This window comes from Nerophis ophidion, linkage group LG05 (assembly GCF_033978795.1).
Source record: "Nerophis ophidion isolate RoL-2023_Sa linkage group LG05, RoL_Noph_v1.0, whole genome shotgun sequence".
Lineage (NCBI taxonomy): Eukaryota > Metazoa > Chordata > Actinopteri > Syngnathiformes > Syngnathidae > Nerophis > Nerophis ophidion.
Window position 1 is genome coordinate 59,434,716 of NC_084615.1, and position 24,242 is coordinate 59,458,957.

General features: G+C 38.6%; 1 pseudogene; it reads right to left on the reverse strand.

The window, feature by feature from the left end:
• LOC133553444 (mitogen-activated protein kinase kinase kinase kinase 4-like) overlaps nt 1-23,201 on the reverse strand; it is a 96,066-nt pseudogene extending 72,865 nt beyond the window's left edge.
• Between the last annotated feature and the right edge of the window lie 1,041 nt (nt 23,202-24,242).

Here is a 24,242-nt window from a genome sequence, read left to right on the forward strand (position 1 = left end):
GTCTCTTTCAAACAGTGAATTTTCATAGTGAATGTAGCTGAACCTATGCTACAGTATGTTCTCCCACAGTGAAAGTTATTTGGCTAGATCTTTATCAGCAATTGTTCTCCGGTGTGGCCCAAAACAACAACACATGACCTTTTACAGGAAGAGGTCTATCTACAACTATGTTGTATAGTCTGCAAGTTTGCATAAAATAGGTTAATGCTATGAGTAGGGTTTAAACAATCCGAGATGTTCCGTCTCGAATTTCATTGAATCTTCCAATGTTTCACAACAACACAAAACAATTTTTGTTACTTTTATCTAAGTTGAAGAAAAAATGCAATCAGATTTCTTACAACTAATTGTGTATCGACAGCAAAACTGCTCATACCAGCAATGTGTGTGTAGAAATGGGTACCGTTCACATTTGAACCGATACGGTACTAATTATTGTTACCTGGGAATATATATATATATATATATATATATATATATATATATATATACACAGTGGGGTAAAAAAGTATTTAGTCAGCCACCGATTGTGCAAGTTCTCCCATTTAAAATAATGACAGAGGTCTGTAATTTTCATCATAGGTACACTTCAACTGTGAGAGACAGAATGTGAAAAAAAAATCCAGGAATTCACATTGTAGAAATGTTAAAGAATTTATTTGTAAATTATGGAGGAAAATAAGTATTTGGTCAACCATTCAAAGCTCTCACTGATGGAAGGAGTATTTGGCTCAAAATCTCACGATAAATGGCCCCATTCATTCTTTCCTTAACACGGATCAATCGTCCTGTCCCCTCAGCAGAAAAACAGCCACAAAGCATGATGTTTCCACCCCCATGCTTCACAGTAGGTGTGGTGTTCTTGGGATGCAACTCAGTATTCCTATTCCTCCAAACACGACGAGTTGAGTTTATACCAAAAAGTTCTATTTTGGTTTCATCTGACCACATGACATTCTCCCAATCCTCTGCTGTATCATCCATGTATCCATTTTGGTATAAACTCAACTTGTCGTGTTTGGAGGAAGAAGAATACTGAGTTGCATCCCACGAACACCATACCTACTGTGAAGCATTGAGGAGGAAAACATCATGCTTTGGGGCTATTTTTCTGCTAAGGGGACAGGACGATTGATCCGTGTTAAGGAGAGAATGAATGGCTCTCCATTGTTGATGGCGAACCTTCACTTCTCATACTTGTCGTATATCCGGCTTGTGAAGGAAGTTATGTAAAGGTTGTCTACAATTCTCACGGGTGGAGCCCTGTTGTGTTCCATGCTGCACAACAGGGCATTTTTACATGTCGAAAAACTAACGAGGAAGCACCGCAAACACTAGCATCAGCTAAAGTTGTTAACAGTCATGGCACCCTGTAGTCACATGAGTGTCTTTCATCATTGAGGAGATCGCCTAAAATCACGGCCATACTGTCTTTAATGCTTCTCACTAGCGAGTTACGACTAGCAAGGCTCTGTCTTTGTATTATATGTGTGTAAGGTAGCGGGCCTATCTCTGGGATTAAGTTTCTAGACCTTCTCGTGGTAATTCCTTTACACACTAATGTCGGATTTGATGCACTTCAGTAAACCACTACAGTTTGTCGCTACATATGTAAGTGTAAGTTAAAACTCTACTATGCAAAGCGAAAGCCATTTATCAACAACACCCAGAAACGCCGCCGGCTTTGCTTGGCCTGAGCTCATATAAGATGGACTGATGCAAAGTGGAAAAGTGTTCTGTGGTCTTACGAGTGCAAATTTCAAATAGTTTTTGGAAACTGTGCACGTTGTGTCCTCCAGACCAAAGAGGAAAAGAACCATCCAGACTCTTAAAGGTGCAAAGTTCAATAGCCAGCATCTGTGATGGTATGGGGGTGTACTAGTGCCCAAGGCATGGGTAATTTACACATCTGCGACATTATCACAATTTCAAAAGGGTTAAAAACAATAAAAATCAGTTCCCAGTTGCTTGTTGTATTTTTTGAAGTTTTTTTCAAAATTTTACCGGTCTCTGAATATCCCTAAAAAAAGCTTTAAAGTGCTTGATTTTCGCTATTTTTGATGCGACTATCCATTTCTCTGTGACGCCATACAGTGCTGCCAATGTAAACAAACAATTGCGAATACCACAGCAAGATATAGCGACATTAGCTCAGATTCAGACTCGGATTTCGGCGGCTTAAGCGATTCTACAGATTACGCATGTATTGAAACGGTTGGTTGGAGTATGAAAGTATTGAAGAAGAAACTGAAACTATTGAGCGAATAGCTATTGACGCTATTCATAGCCATAGCATGGCCGAATAGCTGCGTTAGCATCGCCGGTAAAATGTGCAGACCAAACGATCAGGACTTTTGCATCTTGTGACAATGGAGCAACTTAAATCGGCCGATTGGTAAGTGTTTTTTTCGCATTAAATGTGGGTGGAAGGAAACGTAATATAGTTGCAAATGCATCTGCAGGTTAGCCATACATCTCTGTGCCATGTCTGCTTTAGCACCGCCGGTAAATAGCATGTTAGCGTCGATTAGCATAGCATGTTAGCATCAATTAACTGGCAGTCACGCCGCGACCAAATATGTCTGATTAGCACATAAGTCAACATCAACAAAACTCACCTTTGTGATTTCGTTGACTTTATCGTTGCAAATGCATCTGCAGGTTATCCATACATCTCTGTGCCATGTCTGTCATCGCCGGTAAAATGTGGAGACACTTTGGCACATTCAATGGGGGTCTGGCGGGAGACACTTTCGCATCTTCGGGCCGGTGGTGCAACTTGAATCCCTCCCTGTTAGTGTTGTTACACCCTCCGACAACACACTGACGAGGCATGATGTCTCCAAGGTTCAAAAAAATAGTCGAATAAACGGAAAATAACAGAGCTGAGACCCAATGTTTACAATGTGTTGAAAATAGAAATGGCGGCTGTATTACCTCGGCAACGTCACATTCTGACGTCATCGCCAACAGAGCGTTTAATTCGCCAAAATTCACCCATTTAGAGTTCGGAAATCGGTTGAAAAAATATATGGTCTTTTTTTCTGCACCATCAAGGTATATATTGACGCTTACATAGGTCTGGTGATAATGTTCCCCTTTAATGCTGAAAGGTACATACAGGTTTTGAAGCAACATATGCTGCCATCCAAGCAACGTCTTTGTCACGGACGCCCCTACTTATTTCAGTAAGACAATGGTAAGACACATTCTGCACGTGTTACAACAGCATGGCTTTGTAGTAAAATAGTGCGGGTACTTGACTGGCCTACCTGTAATCTAGACCTGTGTCCCACTGAAAATTTTTGGCACATTATGAACATAAAATACAACCACAAAGATCCAGGACTGTTCAACAACTTAAGCTGTACATCGAGCAAGAATGGGAAATAATTACACCTGAAAAGCTTCAAAAATTTGTCTCCTCAGTTCCCAAACATTTACTGAGTGTTGTTAAAAGGAAAGGCCATGTAACACAGTGGTAAAAATGCCTTGTGCCAACTTTTTTGCAATGTGTCGCTGCCATTAAATTCTAAGGTAATGATTATTTTCAAAAACAAATTACGTTTCTCAATTTTAAGATTAGATATCTTGTCTTTGCAGTGTATTTAATTAAATGGGTTGTACTTGTATAGCGCTTTTCTACCTTCAAGGTACTCAAAGCGCTTTGACACTACTTCCACATTTACCCATTCACACACACATTTACACACTGATGGAGGGAGCTGCCATGCAAGGCGCTAACCAGCACCCATCAGGAGCAAGGGTGAAGTGTCTTGCTCAGGACACAACGGACGTGACTTGGTTGGTACTAGGTGGGGATTGAACCAGGGACCCACTCTTCCACTGCGCCACGCCGTCCCAATTGAAAAGGATTTGCAAATCATTGTATTCTGTTTATATTTATGATTTGCACAACGTGCCAACTTCACTGGTTTTGGGTTTTGTAATTTTGGTAAAAAATTCTCCCTCTGGTATTATTGAAGTTAAAAGGGGTATCTATTGGTCTTGTGTCAACAGGAGACATGGCAATGTACAACTGTGTATCATCAGTCAACCTGTGGAAACTGATGCTGTGTCTTCGAATGACGTTCCCAACAGGCAGCATAAAAAGATTAAAAAGAATTGGACCTAATATTGAGTCTTAGGGAACAACACATCTTATTTTATGGGTTCCTGAAAAACATGCATCCATACTTACATAAAAACATCTGTCTCTGTAAGATAAGATTGCAACCAGGTAAAAACAGTCCCAGAGAGGGTCACCAGGTGTCAAAGTAAATAAAATGTGATGGTCTAATGTATCAAAAGTGGCACTTAGATCCAGCAGAACAAAATACTCTGAGCTTTTTATTATCTACTTTCCACCCGATGTCATTTAAAATCTTTAAAACCTGTACTAGGTTTGAATCTAAAACCAGACTGATTTCTTTCTAAAATGTTATTTCAATTTCAAAAGTTTTTGACTTGGTTAAAAATCCGTTTTTTTAACAATTTACTTAAGAACTGTAAGTTGTATTCAGGTTGGTAGTTTAAAAACATTTGGGTCCAAACTGCTATTCTTCAGAAAGACCCTCACCACCACCGCTTTAAAAGAGGAAGAGAAGACCCCAGTCTGAAAAGAGCAGTTCATAATAGTTAAAAGCTCAAATAATTCATAAAGTGATGTTGGAATTGGATCTAAAAGGCAGGTTATTGGGTTTACTTGAGAGAAAACACGACCAAGTGTCCTTGCATCAAATAGGACACAACTTTCCAGTGTTTACTCAGGCAAGGACAACGAATCAGGTGTGTCAGAAGATACAACTTAATGTGTTTGGAGACCAGATCTGATGTTGTTGATCTTGGTTGTGAAGTGGTCTGCAAAGGGTGTTTTAAAAGCATTATTAAAAATTGTACATGTTAAATTAGAAAAAGTTGAGAAGAGGAACCTTTTATGGTCTGTGATAAGTTGTAAGTAGTTTTGAATTCTATCCTGTTTGACTGTGTTATTGTAGGGCTGCAGTTTTTGATGTAAAACCTGATAACGTATCGTTAATTTGGATTTCCTCTATCTCCTCTCTGCATTCCTGCAATTTATTTTAAATTGACATCATTTGTTGTTTCTCCACAAAGGTGCAGGTTTTGTTTTGATTGTTTTTGCTAAAAGTGGCGCTACTAGTTTCAGAGTTGATTTTAGTTTTTAAAATCTCAATAAAATTTGCAGCAATCTTCAGAAGATTGACAGCATTTCCTCACTGTTCTCTTTGGGGGCCCCTACTGATTAAGACTGGTGATATTAAAAAACAATAATGGTCACACACACCAATGGACAGGCCATGGCATATGACCAGGTCCAGGGTTTGTCCCCCATTGTGAGTCGGCTATGTGATGAGCTGCTTTAAATCAAAACAATTTAAAATGCATAAAAAACTTCTGGATAGTAAATCTGACGACAACATGTAAATTAAAAATCACCAGTTGTTAAAATCTTGTTATAGGATGTCTGGATAGACAATAAAAGTTCAGACAATTCACTGATAAAAGAGCTTGAGTGTCAGGGATCTATAAACCGTTACACACAGAATGTGGGGCTACCAAAAACAAAAATATACTGCTCAAACTATGTGTAATTGTTGTTAAAAGAAAATACATTTAAGCCAGTGAGTTATTTTTAAATTGATGCAGTCCCCCCTCCTCTTTTGCCCCCTCTAGTAGAAAATAAAAAAACTTCCTAAGTTTGAGTTTGACATCCTGGGCTAATGCAATACCAATAACAAGGTAATAACAAGGCAATAACAGGAGAACATGCACACTCCATACCAGTGACGTGCAGTCAGGGGAGGCAGGTGAGGCGGGGGCCTCACGTGCCATCATGGAAAGAAAAAAAATTAAAAAGAAAAATAATAATTAAATTGTTATATGTATCCAGTGATTATACTTTATAAAGTTATTTTCCATTTAACTTCACCAGTTTTAGATTATTTTTATTCAAAATCGCTGAATTTGACATTTGCCGTTCAAATACTGAGTAGAGATTTGCGTTGAGTCAGCAGTCAGTTGAGCCTCCCAAGGATTGCGCAATGACTCGGCTAACTGCTGGCTGCTGTGCAGTGAGACCGTATTGCTATATGAATTATATTATACATTTCCATTGTTTAGTTAGCTGAGTTATATAATGTACAGTGTATTTTGTCAACAACTGTATGTGTGTAACGTATTTCTTGTGCTGGGCAATCATAAAACGGCTGCAAAGACGCACTGTGTGAGGGACCTGTTCTCCCGCCTCCTGGTGATAGAGGGCGCTAGTGATCCCAGGGATCATTCTTGCGACAACTCGGCTGCAGAAGAAGTGACAACAAGCAGCAAGACTGAGCAGTGTGTGTTTATTTGTTCCTCTCCTCTGGACTTTTAACATGGATGATTACATATCTCAAATAAAATAGTTTTCTAAACTGGCCTTTCAATCGAAGCAGGAGCGGCGCATTGACTTCAATTTTAATTAAAGGTAAGACCATAATAAAGTTTTTTTAAATTAAATGTGCTTTTTTGTGTGCTACAGTTTGTATGTGTAAAGAATGCTGGTATGAGCTTTTAAACGTAACCCGTTAACTGCTGCCAATCCAATGGTGAATAAGATACTCTTTAGTGTTCATATGTTTGTAAATCTGACTTTGATGAAGTCAGTGCCTCACCAGCCATGAACCTCACTGCACGTCACTGCTCCATACATAGAGGTCTAAGCCAGATTCCAACCAGAACCTGGCTTTGAGGCAGATGTATCATGAAGGGATTAATTCTCCATTTCAAAGGACCCTATTAATTTTCAATTACCTCCAACCCAATCTGCTTGACAGAAATGGAGTCAAATATTGTATACATTAATGATTTTTGTCAGCTCTTTGCCTGTGGCAATTTTCAACCAATTTTCCTCACTGCTAATCAGTGATTGCTTCATTGGGTCTGCACATTTTGCACAGTTTCAGTTTTAATAAAACATCCTAAAATGGTCAAATAATTATTAATTTAAATAAACATATTGGAATGGATAAGACACAAAAGTTGTGTGTAACTTCTTATAACATATGCTACTGGAACCAAAATGCAGACTTATTTGTCTGAAGTTTATAACTTTTTTCACATTCATATGACCTTCTGTCTTTGTCAGCATCTCCTACATTCAGGTCATTATTCAAGTTTGTTAGTGTATTATTAAGGGGCTATGTATGTATTTGCATGTAAAATAGGCTATTGTTTTGTTGACCTCTTTCCTGTTTTGATTTCCTAGAATGGAATGTACCATTTTGATTGAAAAAACCTGTCTATGACTGGCCTAATTTTGTATCCTGAATCAACACAAATATCGGTGTGCAAAATACATTGTACTATGAAAAACATGTTTGTGACATATCTGCATTAAACATTTGAGTACACTAAAAGAAAGTTCCAAACTGCTCATATGTATTATGACAACTGTTATTGGCCCACAATGACAGTCGTTACATCCATCATTTGTGTAACTGATTGATTAAGCTGGCACTTAATATGAATTGAGATGACACCAGAATGTTGAAAAATGGCTACACTGTGAGCCTGTGGCATCTGGCTAAATCATTGTGGTGACATTTCATAAAAAATGGCAAAGTATTTGCGGAAATTCCAGAGAAGACTTGTGTCTTCAATATAAGCATTGTCCTCTCAATTCAACATGCCAAAATAATCAGTCATGTTAGATAAGCCAAATGCTTACCAATAAGGAGAATACTGCTGCCATTTTATACAGGCAAAATCTTCAATTCACATGATGGGAAGTAGAAAATAGTATTTCACAATCCATAGGCTAATGGTATGGTATTTAAGTCACCCAATCCTAGGGCCATTCTTCCACATCCTGTTTTTATGGTTAAGAAATCAAATCATTTTAGTCATGGGATGAATGATGTACTTTTCTTCTCTTGTGTAAGATAAATATGTGTGTACATAGAAGCCTTACTGTGCTTCTTTGGGAACATTTCCTTTTTCAGCAAATACATTGGCAATCCAGGCCTAAAGCCCAAACTCTTTCTAAAACACATTCAAATTCATAAATGTAAAGATTAATTGACATATTAATTCTATAACTTTAAACTTACAATAGACATCAGTTCATAATATGTACTGTAAAATAGAATCTACCTTGCGATACAATACAATGAACATGGCTCAGAATAACATTATTGTTATCGTTATATCTCCATACCGCTAGACTTTTGACAAGAACAAGAAAGTTTGATCATATTACGCCTATATTGGCTCACTTGCACTGGCTTCCTGTGCACTTAAGATGTGACTTTAAGGTTTTACTACTTACGTATAAAATACTACACGGTCTAGCTCCAGCCTATCTTGCCGATTGTATTGTACCATATGTCCCGGCAAGAAATCTGCGTTCAAAGGACTCCGGCTTATTAGTGATTCCCAGAGCCCAAAAAAAGTCTGCGGGCTATAGAGCATTTTCTGTTCGGGCTCAAATACTCTGGAATGCCCTCCCGGTAACAGTTCGAGATGCTACCTCAGTAGAAGCATTCAAATCTCATCTTAAATCTTATTTGTATACTCTAGTCTTTAAATAAACCCCCTTTTTTAGACCGGTTGATCTGCCTTTTCATTTCTTTTTTCTCCTATGTTCCCCCCTCTCTTGTGGAGGGGGTCCGTTGCGGTGGCCATGGATGGAGTACTGGCTGTCCAAAATCGGGACCCAGGATGGACCGGTCGTCCAGAGTCGGGACCCAAGATGAACCGCTCACCTATGCATCGGTTGGGGACATCTCTGCGCTGCTGATCCGCCTCCGCTTGGGATGGTTCCCTGCTTGCTCCACTTTGGATGGGACTCTCGCTACTATATTGGATCCACTTTGGACTTGATTCCCACGGTTACGTTAGATCCACTATGGATTGGACTTTCACAATATCATGTTAGATCCGCTCGACATCCCTTGCTTTCGGGTCCCCTCAGGGGGGTTGCCCATATATGTGGTCCTCTCCAAGGTTGCTCATAGTCATCATGGTCGACGTCCTAATGGGGTGAGTTTTTCCTTGCCCTTATGTGGGCCCTACCGAGGATGTTGTTGTGGTTTGTGCAGCCCTTTGAGGCACTTGTGATTTAGGGCTATATAAATAAACATTGATTGATTGATTAATTGATATTGGGATTCTGCGATTAAAAGAAAAAAAATACCGACTTTTTCCTATTGTGTCATTGGAGGTATAAGTCGACCATGGAATGAAATTTAGAACTTATTTAAATTTAGACGATTAGAACAATTTACCTTGTGGATCAATAAAGCATTTCTAAATGGCTTCTAAGGTAGTATCAGAAATGTACCTGAGGTGCGGCAATGTCTGTATTAAAGGAAATAGAAAACTGGAGCAGAGATGTAAAGTGTATGACTGACATCCAGGACTTACTTCTGGTGACTCAAAATAAAAATAAATGTCGCTGCTCAACAAGTTCTTACTTATGCATCACAAAAGACGATGTTCAATGAAACAATTACTTCACAAATGAGCATTGATGTAAATAACAGAATTTGACTGCATGATCAACCAAGTGACCTGCATTAGCATTTTCTGAATATGTATTTTTTCTGCAGGAAAATATCTCAACACCTTACATATGAACTATTATTCCATTATTCGTTTTGGATCAAGGCAGTTTCCTATCATCTCCTGTATGAATGTCTCATAGAGGAATATGCCATGTGTGTGTTATCATTACTACTGCACATCTTCCTGAAGCAAACCATATGTATCAGGATGGAAAAGAAAAAGTTGAGTTTCACATATAAAAATAGGGAAAATACTAATAAAACTTGTCTACAATTATAATACAAAGTGACACATTTAAAATTGTAATATCATGGGGTCCAAATGCCTAGACTTCATGTTTGTTGGTTCACATGACTAAATAATAAGTGTTTTGGTACACCCCGGGATAAAAGATAACACTATGGTACTTTTTTCATCCTTGTGTGTGGCCATAAACATGAGAGTTTGCTTACTTCTGAACTCGATAGCTGGAAAGCAAAACAGCAAAGCTTAACATCTGCAGAATTATGAGGGTTTTGTTTTTAAATGTTTGTAGAAGGAGTACTATTCCCTGACAATGTTGCATTCAGGGCTCTATATTTCGGCAAAGAATCTGAAAGCTGATTTTTTTGCTTAAATTTGAGATTGTTATACTGTAGAATGATTTTTTCACACACACACATTAACACAAAAACACACGTGTACACACACAAACACACATTGTTATTCTTCACACAAGGCACCGAAAGTCATTTTAGTGGGGAATGTGTTGCGCACTCGCTCACTCAACAGTACATACATGCATGCATCGCTCAATCAACAGTACATACATGCATGCAATAAAGCCAGCAAGGCTCGTTGACGGGACAGGGAGCTCGAGGAGAAAATAATGGTCATCCTACAGAGGATAACGAGTTCTTGAGTAAAATGGTACTGTTGGTTAAAGGCCTACTGAAATCCACTACTACCCACCACGCAGTCTGATAGTTTATATATCAATGATGAAATATTAACATTACAACACATGCCAATACGGCCTTTTTAGTTTACTAAATTCCATCCATCCATCCATCCATCCATCCATCGTCTTCCGCTTATCCGAGGTCGGGTCGCAGGGGCAGCAGCCTAAGCAGGGAAGTCCAGACTTCCCTCTCCCCAGCCACTTCGTCTAGCTCTTCCCGGATCCATAGGCGTTCCCAGGCCAGCCGGGAGACATAGTCTTCCCAACGTGTCCTGGGTCTTCCCCGTGGCCTCGTACCGGTTGGACGCGCCCTTAACACATCCCTAGGGAGGCGTTCGGGTGGCATCCTGACCAGATGCTCCTCTCGATGTGGAGGAGCAGCGGCTTTACTTTGAGTTCCTCCCGGATGGCAGACCTTCTCACCCTATCTCTAAGGGAGAGCCCCGCCACCCGGCGGAGGAAACTCATTTCGGCCGCTTGTACCCATGATCTTATCCTTTCGGTCATGACCCAAAGCTCATGACCATAGGTGAGGATGAGAACGTGGATCGACCGGTATATTGAGAGCTTTGCCTTCCGGCTCAGCTCCTTCTTCACCACAACAGATCGATACAACATCCGCATTACTGAAGACGCAGCGCCGATCCGCCTGTCGATCTCACCATCCACTCTTCCCCCACTCGTGAATAAGACTCCTAGGTACTTGAACTCCTCCACTTGGGGCAGGATCTCCTCCCCAACCCGGAGACGTCACTCCACCCTTTTCCGGGTGAGAACCATGGACTCGGACTTGGAGGTGCTGGTTCTCATTCCGGTCGCTTCACACTCGGCTGCGAACCAATCCAGTGAGAGCTGAAGATCCCGGCCAGATGAAGCCATCAGGACCACATCATCTGCAAAAAGCAGAGACCTAATCCCGCGGCCACCAAACCGGAACCCCTCAACGCCTTGACTGCGCCTAGAAATTCTGTCCATAAAAGTTATGAACAGAATCGGTGACATAGGACAGCCTTGGCGGAGTCCAACCCTCACTGGAAACATGTCCGACTTACTGCCGGCAATACGGACCAAGCTCTGACACTGATCATACAGGGAACGGATCGCCACAATAAGACAGTCCGGTACCCCATACTCTCTGAGCACTCCCCACAGGACTTCCCGAGGGACACGGTCGAATGCCTTCTCCAAGTCCACAAAGCAGATGTAGACTGGTTGGGCAAACTCCCATGCACCCTCAAGAACCCTGCCGAGAGTATAGAGCTGGTCCACAGTTCCACAACCAGGACGAAAACCACACTGTTCCTCCTGAATCCGAGGTTCGACTATCCGGCATAGCCTCCTCTCCAGTACACCTGAATAAACCTTACCGGTAAGGCTGAGTTTACTAAATTGCCATTTTAAATTTCCCGGGAGTTTTTTCTTGAAAACGTTGCGTAATGATGACGTGTACGCTTGACGTCACAGGCTGTTAGGAATATGAGCGCTGCGCACACACACAGCTAAAAGTCGTCTGCTTTAACGGCATAATTAAACAGTATTTTGGAGATCTGTGTTGCTGAATCTTTTGCAATTTGTTCAATTAATAATGGATAAGTCAAAGTAGAAAGACGGAGTTGGGAAGTTTTAGCCTTTAGCCACACAAACACACGGTGTTTAAATTTCACGGAGGTGAAACTTTACTATGGATCAGAGCGGACATGGATCCCAACACAATGTCAACCAGCAGGTTTCGTTGAGAAAATTGTGGTTAAAAAGTCGCTTCTTACCGGATATCAGCTGAGCTTGTGCCCCCATAGCTGCCGTCGACTTCCCTGAGACACTGCGCGTCAACACCCGGCCGTGGACGTAGAGTACACTTCCGACGATCAGGTACTGTTAAACTCACTAAAACACTAGCAACACAATAGAAAGATAAGGGATTTCCCAGAATTATCCTAGTAAATTTCTCTAAAAACAAATGAATTTGTCTCAATGCAATCGCGTTTTTTTTTTTTTTTTTTTTATAGTCTGTCGCTATCAATATCCTCAAACAAGAATCTTTCATCCTCGCTCAAATTAATGGGGAAAATTACGTTTTCTCGGTCCGAATAGCTCTTTTTGTTGTAGGCTCCCATTAAAATCAATGTGAATATGTGAGGAGCCATCAACATGTGACGTCATCGTCCGCGACTTCCGGTAGAGGCAGGGCTTGTCTCCAGTTGCGAACTTTATCGTGGATGTTCTCTACTAAATCCTTTCAGCAAAAATATGGCAATATTGCGAAATGATCAAGTATGACACATAGAATGGACCTGCTATCCCCGTTTAAATGAGAAAATCTCATTTCAGTAGGCCTTTAAGATGTTGTTCCTAAAGTTAAATAAAGAAAATAAGACACAGTGAAAGTCATTTATAAGTTAGATGGCATTTATTGTGCAGCCTACATTGTTGCTGTACAGGGACAACATTTGGTGATCTTGGCAATCTAACGACACCAGTGTATCACGTAGGAACAGTACTGTTGTAAACCAGCGCAAACAACAACTATTTTGGGCATAAAACATATTTGCTCCACTCCAGTTCTGTAGGCGGCAGTAAGCCTGGGCATATATCGGTTTGATCGATAGATTCGAGTTTTCTTTTTTTTTGTTTATGATTTAAAATATGTAAACTTGATGTTTTTCTCCTTATGCTTCAGCATACTTGTCGCCCTATGAACTTCAGTAACCCTCGCCCGCTCCCTTACTTCTTTAGCGGTGATTCACAAGCCTATCAAACATGGCTAATGCAAATGCTAACAAGAGCGTGATGAGTGTTCAAAAGAAAAGTAAAATGTTGTCAGTGCTTTAAAATTGTGGCAACAGGCGTGAAATAAATGACATCTCTAAAAAAGACAGCAGCACAACAAACTTATACCAGCATCTGAAACAGCATCGAGCCGAGTGGGGGAAATGCAACTCTTTCTAAATAGTCATCTCAATGTTTTACTTGTTTATTTATTTGCATACAATTACTAATACCAACACAACATTTTTATTTACAGAATTAATTTATTTAAGAGTTACGTTTGTACTTTATTGTTCCGATTGCTTTTTATTACTATTTAATGATTATTGGTATCTTTATTGATTTCTTTGTAGTTTATTTATTTGCATGCAATGTGAAAAGCTACATTTTTGTTCACAGAATATTTTTTTTCAAGACTGAAGTTTTAAGTTCACACATTATTAATCTCATTGTAAAGTACAATGCTCCATTTTTGTTTACAGAAGTAATTTATTCAAGACAGAAGTATTGGGTCCCATAGGTTGAGGTAGCTCGTAAATGTAGTTCTTTGAAAATAATTGCATAAAAAGTAAAATGTATAAATGGTCTAAAAATGAAAACATTATACAAACTATAATATTGCTAGAGAAAGATGCAATGCATGCATTGACTTTTCAAATAACTAGTTTTAGATCAAATAAAAGCAAAACTTGTTTTCAAATTATCTTTGCCGTTTGTATTTATTGTTTTTTTTAAAAAGCAGTGGGGGAAAAAAAAAAAAAAATCAGGAAAAAAACGTAAATCGCATATTTGGTGAAAAAAAATCAGGCATTTCTTCAGGCCATATAGCCCAGGCCTAAGTAGCAGTAATGTGCAATGAAACCTGTGCTGACGTAACATAAGGTAAGGTGTAACACACCAGTGGCATTCGAAAGTTTAGTTTGACTATAGTGTTCTTCAAGTTAAGTTGTTATTGACTTTACAATTGGAAAATTATTTTTGAACATGTTGGATCATTAAGAATTTGCATATGCCCTTTGTCAAGTTTAGGTTTGGTTGTGGATCAGATGTATTATATTTCCATGTAGTGATGCACATTGAATACATTTTTAATGGCAAGCCGATTAAAAAACTAAGACTATGTTAATATAAAGAACATAGTTAAATCGATGTTTCTACCTATCATGTCTTGGGCTTCCGAGCTAGGCTCCTCCTTTATGTGGTACCCCACACACACACACACACACACACACACACACGCTAGCAAGCACGCACGCACGCACGCACACACACACACCACAGTGTTTCCCATTTACTTGTGGTCACAGATAAATGAATAAATGTGGATTTGGCACTCCTGGGTTCATTCTTGTCATAAACAAATGATAATGAAAGTGTGGTGAATATATTATCAATCCACTTAACAATATCTCAAACAAACCTGCATTGCCCGAAAATCAGACACAGAAGAAGAGTTCTGTAGTGGCAAATTGGCGACTTTGGCGTTATTTTTAGGCAGAAGAGGAATGCATTGAAAGTGAAAGAAAAGAGTTTTTCTGTGCGCCGTGCACTTATTCGCTAAATGCAAGCGGTCATGAAAGACGAAAGTGAAGATCCTCCGCCCACAGCAAGCATACAACTGTGTGCATAATGTTATTTTTGGTATTTGTTTCAATAATGCAGGAACAGTAGCTTTCAGCAATACAAACACTTATATTCAGCTCTGCAGGATACTCAATCCAGTCTCTGAGTCATGAACAACGTTGAAATCCCGAGAGTTAGGGAATCGGCACTCACAGGTTTTCTTCAACATTAACTTGGTCATTCGTCCTACCTTTGCGAGGCTCCTCGAATTAAGAGAATAAACCAGGTAATCGGTAATTAATTATGCCCCTGTTCATTTAACTATATTCATAGAAATGTATTAGCCCCAAAGAAACACCAACAACTGTTTATTTTTTCAAATCAACTCTCCTTTCCACTTCCTGTGCACGCTGAGTCACAGTCATTGAAACTGATTGAGCCTGTTTTCCTATGATATAGTTAATTGTTGTGTGAATGCCACAAGGCATTAACACATATGTTGTTTTATTTAATATTGCACTATCAAAGGGGAACTGCATTTTTGTGGGAATTTTGCCAATCGTTCATAATCATTATGAGAGACTGACATATGCATTGATCTCATCAGTGACGTAATAGCGTTTAAGGTAAAAGAGCTTCTACGGTCGAAATAAATTGCATGATTATTTTAGGTGTGTTCATGATTCATGATTATTTTTTTGTTAAAAATCACAAGAGTTAAGGCGTTAATTTTGACAGCCTTAGTCTGATGTCCAATAGCTTCCTGGAACATTTTGTGTTTGAGATTCCACTGCAAGCCAGGATATTGACGTGACTCACAAAATCTAGAAAACTTGTCCGAGATACAGGCATTTCACAACAGGGCTTTTACGCTTGCATCATATTTCAGTAAAGCAGAGATAAATTGATTACGACATTCTAACTTTGCACTAGGTTAAGGGACAGCAAAGCATGTGATTTACACCAACGGCATGAAACTAAATGTGGCCAAAACCACAAACCACTAAACTCATGCATGCATACACAAGCATACATAACAATGAGGAAGTGAACCCAACTTGGGAGCTTTAAAATGTGCTGCACATGTTGAGGATATTGGTGTGTGTGTCTGTGTGTATGTATTTTCAGTTTAGTTTGTTTCCACCCAAACGGAAGTAACTGAAGTAAGTTTTACTGGAAGTGACGCAAATCTTGTGGTAAACTTTGTGTCTGTGCTAACACTTGTAAATTGAAAGATAACTTCTTAAATATAAAGTTTGAACGGCATACTTTCTGCCAACGCTCAAACCAAAATGAAATACGTTTTTTAAGATTGATGCTTTAAAAATGTCGGACAATTAAATATATTATTGTGTAATCTGTATAGTTTAACACGGAGGTAACAAAAATGCTAATTTCTTTAGGAAAAAGCATGTTAATAAAATGGTTACTAATATCTCCCACATGCCTCGAAAATAAATAACACCAAACATCCTGATAATTTGTAGCTTTACTAATATTTTGGTAAAAATATGTCATACCACACATAAAATAAATGTATTTGTTTAAGCCAGGGCTCACCAACGCGGTGCCGCGGGCACCAGGTAAGGACCAGATGAGTAGCCCGCTGGACTGTTCTAAAAATAGCTCAAATTGCAGCACTTACCAGTGAGATGCCTCTATTTTTTTAATTTTATTTATTTACTAGCAAGCTGGTCTCGCTTTGCTTGACATTTTTAATTCTAGGAGAGACAAAACTCAAATAGAATTTGAAAATCCGAGAAAATATTTTAAAGACTTGCTCTTCACCTGTTTAAATAAATTCATTTTTTTTTTTACTTTGCGTCTTATAACTTTCAGAAAGACAATTTTGTAGAAAAAATACAACCTTAAAAATGATTTTAGGATTTTTAAACACATATAACTTTTTACCTTTTAAATTCCTTCCTCTTCTTTCCTGAGAATTTAAATCAATGTTCAAGTAAATGTTTTTTTTTTTTATCGTAAAGAATAATAAATACCTCTTAATTTAATTCTTCAATTTAGCTTCTGTATTTTCGACGAAGAATATTTGTGAAATATTTCTTCAAACTTATTATGATTAATATTTAAAAAAAAATATTCTGGCAAATCTAGAAAATCTGTAGAATCAAATTTAAATCTTATTTCAAAGTCTTTTGAATTTCTTTAAAAAAAAAAAATCTGGAAAATCTAGAAGAAATAATGATTTGTTTGTTGGAAATATAGCTTGGTCCAATTTGTTATATATTTTAACAAAGTGCAGATTGGATTTTAACCTATTTAAAGCATGTCATCAAAATTCTAAAATTAATCTTAATCAGGAAAAATTACTAATGATGTTCCATAAATTCTTTTTTAAATTTTTTCAAAAACATTCGAATTAGCTAGTTTTTCTCTTCATTTTTTTCGGTTGAATTTTGACTTTTAAAGAGTCGAAATTGAAGATAAACTATGTTTCAAAATTTAATTTGAATTTTTTTCGTGTTTTTTCCTCTTTTAAACCGTTCAATTAAGCGTTTTTTTTCATCATTTATTCTCTACAAAAAAACATTCCTTAAAAGGAAAAAAAATGTACGACGGAATGACAGACATAAATACCCATTTTTTTATATCCATCCATCCATCCATTTTCTACCGCTTATTCCCTTTTAGGGTTGCGGGGGGCGCTGGCGCCTATCTCAGCTCCAATCGGGCGGAAGGCGGGATACACCCTGGACAAGTCGCCATCTCATCGCAGGGCCAACACAGATAGACAGACAACAGTCACACTCACATTCACACACTAGGGCCAATTTAGTGTTGCCAATTATTTATTAAAGGTAAATTGAGCAAATTGTCTATTTCTGGCAATTTATTTAAGTGTGTATCAAACTGGTAGCCCTTCGCATTAATCAGTACCCAAGAAGTAGCTCTTGGTTTCAAAAAGGTTGGTGACCCCTGGTTTAGGCCCACCAGAATAAATTTGGACTGCCACAAAAAATGTGTGGGTTCTACTCTTTGCCCTCTCTTGTATACAAATGATAACATACATGGTAGGCCAGAGAATGAGAAGATGTAGCGGGAGAGATCAGTGTTGCCAACTCAGCGGCTTTGTTTTTTATATATTTCAAAAACTACATCACTCACACATATACACACATACCATCACTGCCACTCTTGTGGCAATCAAGTTTATGTCATGCAGAGAAAAGTTGCACTCCTTTTCCTGGCTGCATAGAACAATATGGCAACGAAGACAACAAAAATACCAAAAGTAGTAGATGGGAATGTACACTGAAAAGTGACACTGAATTATGTGCCATGACTCACCTTTCACGTACAACCGTTAATCTTAACCCTTTGCAAGTCGTAATTCTATTTGTCAAATGATTGTTTCTATATTTTTATATTGCCTTTGATTAAGATCTTTTTACACTCTTATGAGCGTTAAAAATGTTAAAAATGTAAACTCAAAAAAGAACAGTTTACTTTTGGACAAACAGATTCAAACTTTGAAGAAAACAGGGGTTTCATGCAGACAAAAGATGTACCAAAATATTTCACAATTGAATGTGTGAATGCTGGACCCAGAAGTCAGAACTTACCTTGTACACCTGACCGTATGTTCCATTGCCTACCACCTCTACCAATTCAAAGATACCTGCTGGATCCTGCAGAAAACAAGGTGGAGAAAAATGAACAAGAATAAGAAAAGTCTATATGACATTATGAACTGTGTTTGTACTGAGTTCCAAGTTGCACAATGCAAAATTGTCCTGGGAGAGCGACTGAGGAAGTGGAATTGCAAATCTGGATGACATTATCAGCAAAAAGCACTACAATTGGCTTCCAAAGAGCTTTCGTTTCAAATATGACAAAAGCAGCTGTTAACACTGTACTGTATATGTGTGATTAACAAAGCAGGACACAGTGGGTTAAAACCACATAGTACTTCAATAAAGTACAAGTCAAACAAGGCCTTCAAATCTGTCTTTGGTGTATGGAAAAAATATCAAATGGTTACACTTAACTATCAAGCCAAATGAATTGTGTGCATCGTTGCATTCCCAATTACAACTCTTCATCATTATGTACTCATTTATGGCAAGGTGCATTCAAGGACACCATAATTCTGAATACCAACATGAGAACACAACGAGATTGCTACAGTGACCTAATTTTGTTCATAAACTAACGTAACCATTGCTGTTAATTTGTATGTTAGTTAGCTAGCCAGATACAGTAGATAGCAGTATAACTCAAAAAATGGCAGATTTTTATGAAGCTTTCAGGAAATGTCCGAGATGGCATCTATAACAACTGATTACATTTTGGGCGAAATCTGGATCATATTTATGTTACCTTTCATTTATGTTTCCATGTGTATGCTAGCATCCCACCGACAAAGATAGAGGATGACTGACAAGAGTTTTTAATTGATTGATTGAAACTTTTATTAGTAGATTGCACAGTACAGTACACATTCAATACCATTGACCATTAAATGGTAACACCCGAATAAGTTTTTCAACTTGTTTAAGTCGGGGTATACGTTAATCAATTCATTATGAGTGTTCATTATGTTTCTGTCATTTGCACTGCAGGTAGCTCAACAAGTTACAAGCATATTTTGATTAAACTTTCAGGAAAATGTCAGAAATTATGGGGGTAATCTGGATCATTGTCTGCATTCAGGGCTTTTAACGATAAGGAGATAGGTTTATGCTCTGCAGAAACAGCAAAATGGATATGTTTAAAGTACAGTAGAATAATTTGGCACATTTCGCAAACAATTGCATAACATTTGTTATGGATTTTATTTCATATTGGTATTTTTTTATCAATTAAGTATTTAAACTACTATTCTGTTCATAAAATTCAGTAAAAGCATGATACATTTTTTTTAGTTTTTAAGTACCGGTTCAGCCACCAATTAAGCCCCAGCACCATTTCAAAAGTACTGATTTGGCACAAGTTTGGGGTAATATCTAACCCAGGGGTGTCCAACCTTTTTTCCACGAAGGCTATATACTGATTAGTGAAAGAATACAATACTTTGATACATGTTGTACATTACCACTTCAATGTACATGCTTAAGTACATTGTACAATGTGTATGTGTTAAGCTATTTGAGAAAGTTGTACCTAATTATTTAGTGCCTAATTAATAATTAATGAATTTAATTTTCAAAACATGTCAAGTAGGGCTTAATATATACTAATATTGAAAGTAACCGTTCAAAAATATATAAACTTGTATTTATAATTACTGTAGAATTGCGTGGGTTCCCTCCGGGTATTCCGGCTTCCTCCCACTTCCAAAAACATGCACCTGGGGATAGGTTGATTGGCAACATTAAATTGGCCCTAGTGTGGGAATGTGAGTGTGAATGTTGTCTGTCTATCTGTGTTGGCCCTGCAATGAGGTGGCGACTTGTCCAGGGTGTACACCGCCTTTCGCCCGATTGTAGCTGAGATATGCACCAGCGCCCCCCACGACCCCAAAAAGGGAATAAGCGGTAGAAAATGGATGGATGGATATTTACAAGCGTACTGTAATTGCTAGGTAAATAACTTTGTTATCCTAAATAGATAAACTAAAAATAAAATACACCAAAAAAATGTATTAAAATAAATATTCAACATTGATTGATTGATTGATTGATTGATTTGAACTTTTATTAGTAGATTGCACAGTACAGTACATATTCTGTACAATTGACCACTAAATGGTAACACCCGAAAAAGTTTTTCAACTTGTTTAAGTCGGGGACCACGTTAATCAATTCATAGTATCTTAAAGTGTATTTATTTTTCCAGTTGGATAAACAATGAGGCTGGACGTTATCTTTTTGTTTATAGTCATCATGTGATCACGGCATTTTCATGGGCGTATACACCCATGAGAGTTGTATTTGAAGCTGAAATAATACCACAACGTTTGGATTTGTAATCAAATTTCTTTTTCCTCCAAATTTTTGTTACTTTGCAGAACTTCTCACTGACGAGTCGCGAGTAGGGGAGATAATCGTCTTTCTCTTTGCTAGAAGCGAGAGACAAACGTGAGGCTCAACAATTCTGATTGCCGAACATGTCTGTCACCCGAATGTCATTGACGGCGGTTATTTGTCGCACTAATTAAAACCTTGATGTCGATTTGATGTTGATTAATCGTGCAGCCAGAATGTCGAGGGACAATAATTAACTAGCTGCAGGCCGAAAACAACCGCCGGGCTGCACTTTGGACAATTGTGATGTAATCGATACCTAACCTAGTCAGAAGTGTTTGTGAATGTGAATTGTAAAAAATGTGCTGCCGTAAATATTGATTTCAGGTAGTGTAATACGGAGCCCCTAAAGGGACATGGAGGAAAAAAATGTTTTGCGAGATCTCACAAAATGTTTTGCGAGATCTCGCAATACTTTTTGCGAGATCTCACAAAAGGTTTTTTTCCTGTCAGTGAATCGGAAGTAAAACAGAAAGAGCGATGGTGAACCGGAAGTGAAACAGACAAGGCGATGGAGGAGCCTACCCATCATCCGTGGGAGAAATTTATTGATTCCTATTTTAGTATTGGCCTAACATATAAATACATAAAATCCGTTCTTGCATGTAGACATGGCTTTGACATAAGTGTGAGACATCTGAAAAGAATACTCAGGGCGAGGGGGCTTTCTCGTCGTAACGGGTACTGTTATCTTGCAGTCCTGGTTCAATTAAACAGCAACAAACTACAGTACTCTGGCCAGCTTTACGGGATGTACACTAAATGTAAAAAACATGGACTATGTATACAGAAAGAGGAGGTGCGGTTGGCGTTGAATGAGCTGGATCCGAGAGGAGTGTCACAAAGGCAAGCGAGACGCCTAAGACGACGGAACTACTTTTCGAGAGGTCCTAACTTCATTTGGCACATGAACAGCTATGACAAACTGAACCCATATGGCTTTTGTATCAACGGAAGGGTCTATGTTTTTTTTCAGGAAAATGATCTGGCTTAATGCCTATACCACGAGAAGTGACCCAAAGTTGATCGGGGGTTGATGCAGTCCAACGTTTAGGGGGCCGCCCTAGGATTGTGAGAGGCGATAAAGGGACCGAAAACAACCATGACGTGGGGCGGTATAGCTCGGTTGGTAGAGCGGCCGTGCCAGCAACTTGAGGGTTGCAGGTTCGATCCCCGCTTCCGCCATCTTAGTCACTGCCATTGTGTCCTTAGGCAAGACACTTTACCCACCTGCTCCCAGTGCCACCCACACTGGTTTAAATGTAAAAAATAGATATTGGGTTTCACTATGTAAAGCGCTTTGAGTCACTAGAGAAAACGCGCTATATAAATATAATTCACTTCACTTCACATGATGGAGACTTTCAGGGCGTTCAGAACAGCTCCATTGCGGCACCCCCTGAGTATTGTTGATTGGGTGAAAATCGGCAGGGATTACCAGAGAATAGATACCCTGATATTAAGAGGACTCCCGTGAAAATTGGGAACGTTGGGAAGTATGACGCTGTCAAGTTCCGTTCATATTAAACTCGCGATATTAAAATGTCATATCAAAGTGCGGGCAGCAAAATAACGTCTCGCGGGCCGCGATTGGCCCACGGGCCGCATGTTTGAAACCCCTGCTTTTGGGGCTCTGTAGTCTAACAATGAATGCTAGTGGGGGGAAATAATGTATTTCTATATTTTCAAAACTATGGGCACAAAGAGCCACAAAAGTGTTGAGCAGAGAAATATGTATTAGTAAACAGTTTAGTGAGTAAATGCACTTGAATGTTGTAATTTACCAGCGGCGTGCTATTCTAAGAATAAATCGGTATTAAAAAAATACAGTCTTAATAACTATCTAAATGGACTGACAGATTTTTTTTGTGTGTGTAATTGGTTGGCTTCAGTGACATTTATCATCACACAGTTGCCCATGCCTGATGTGATGTCCCCCGATGCCCCCCCCCCCCCCCAAAAAAAATAATGTGTGTAAAAGTCACGCCTAACCACAAGGGATTCTAAGAATGTCTTACAAAACAACAAGTTGACACGCCACAAACTTGGTAAACAGTAAGTTAAAGTGACAATACGTGGCATGACATACAATGTGTGACGTCACAGAAACATTTGAAGCGACACCCAGTACTGCTGTCAGTGCTTACACAAATCCCTCATTAAAATGAAATAAATTAAGTCGTGTCTTACTCTGAGTGCAGCGAGGTCGATGCTGTCCAAACTCCGCGTGGTGTTTTCCCTCGACATTGCTGCCAATAAAGTTGTGAAGGAGTTGTTAGACGTCGTCAAGTCATGGACGCTCTTGTTCTTTCCTCCTCAAACTAACGGAATTTGTCTCTTGAGTCCATTCTCAAGTTTTGCTAGCAGCATAAAGCTACAGTTTGTGTGCAACCCATAATTTCCGGTTACACCTTTCACGACACAACATTTTTTTTTCAACTTACGTGACTGCGACTTTTTCGTTTGAATAAGTCAAATTTTCTCCTTGCCTTGTCATACTAGTGTGCATTTTTTGTTATTTCACAAGATTACCGGTTCCAATGTGTCGTTCTCAAGTCTCAATATTATAGCTTTAATTTTGAAGTTCATTCTCTACATTTCGATACGTGTACACAATTTCTTACTTGACATGCAGCTCCAAAACAAATAGTTTTCTGCTTCCTTCTTGTCATATAGCGCCAAGAAAAACTGCATAAAACCTCAGTCAACAGATCCCAACTGAAGGAAAAAAACTTGATACGTTTCCACCCTCGCCCTCATAATGCAGCTAAGGATTAAAAGATGACTTGTTGGAGACAGAACGGTTTTAGGCTATCTCAAAAAGTGCAAAACGGAATAATATATGTATATATAAATATATATATGTATATATATATATATATATATATATATATATATATATATATATATATATATAGTAACAAAAAAGATTGCATTAATATATATATACCCTGCCTTCCGCCCGATTGTAGCTGAGATAGGCGCCAGCGCCCCCCGCGACCCCGAAAGGGAATAAGCGGTAGAAAATGGATGGAAATGGATATATATATATATATATATATATATACACATACATACATATATACATATATATATACACATACATACATATATATATATACACATACATACATACATACATATATATATATGTCTTGATTGGATTATCCAGAGAATAGTGCTCGATACCGTGGTAGAGTGCAATATGTAGGTGTGGGAAAAAAAAAATATCATCCAGATTTATCATCCCTCAACAAGCGCAGTGAAATCATTTCAACATGCCGCTACAGAAGGAAACACCTCCTAGGTAACACATGAGCCAATCACCACACCCTACGCCTGCTTGTACCCACCCACTCTGTGCTCTATATAAACCATTGTATGTGAATGCTTCCATTAAAATCTCCTGATGATTGAGG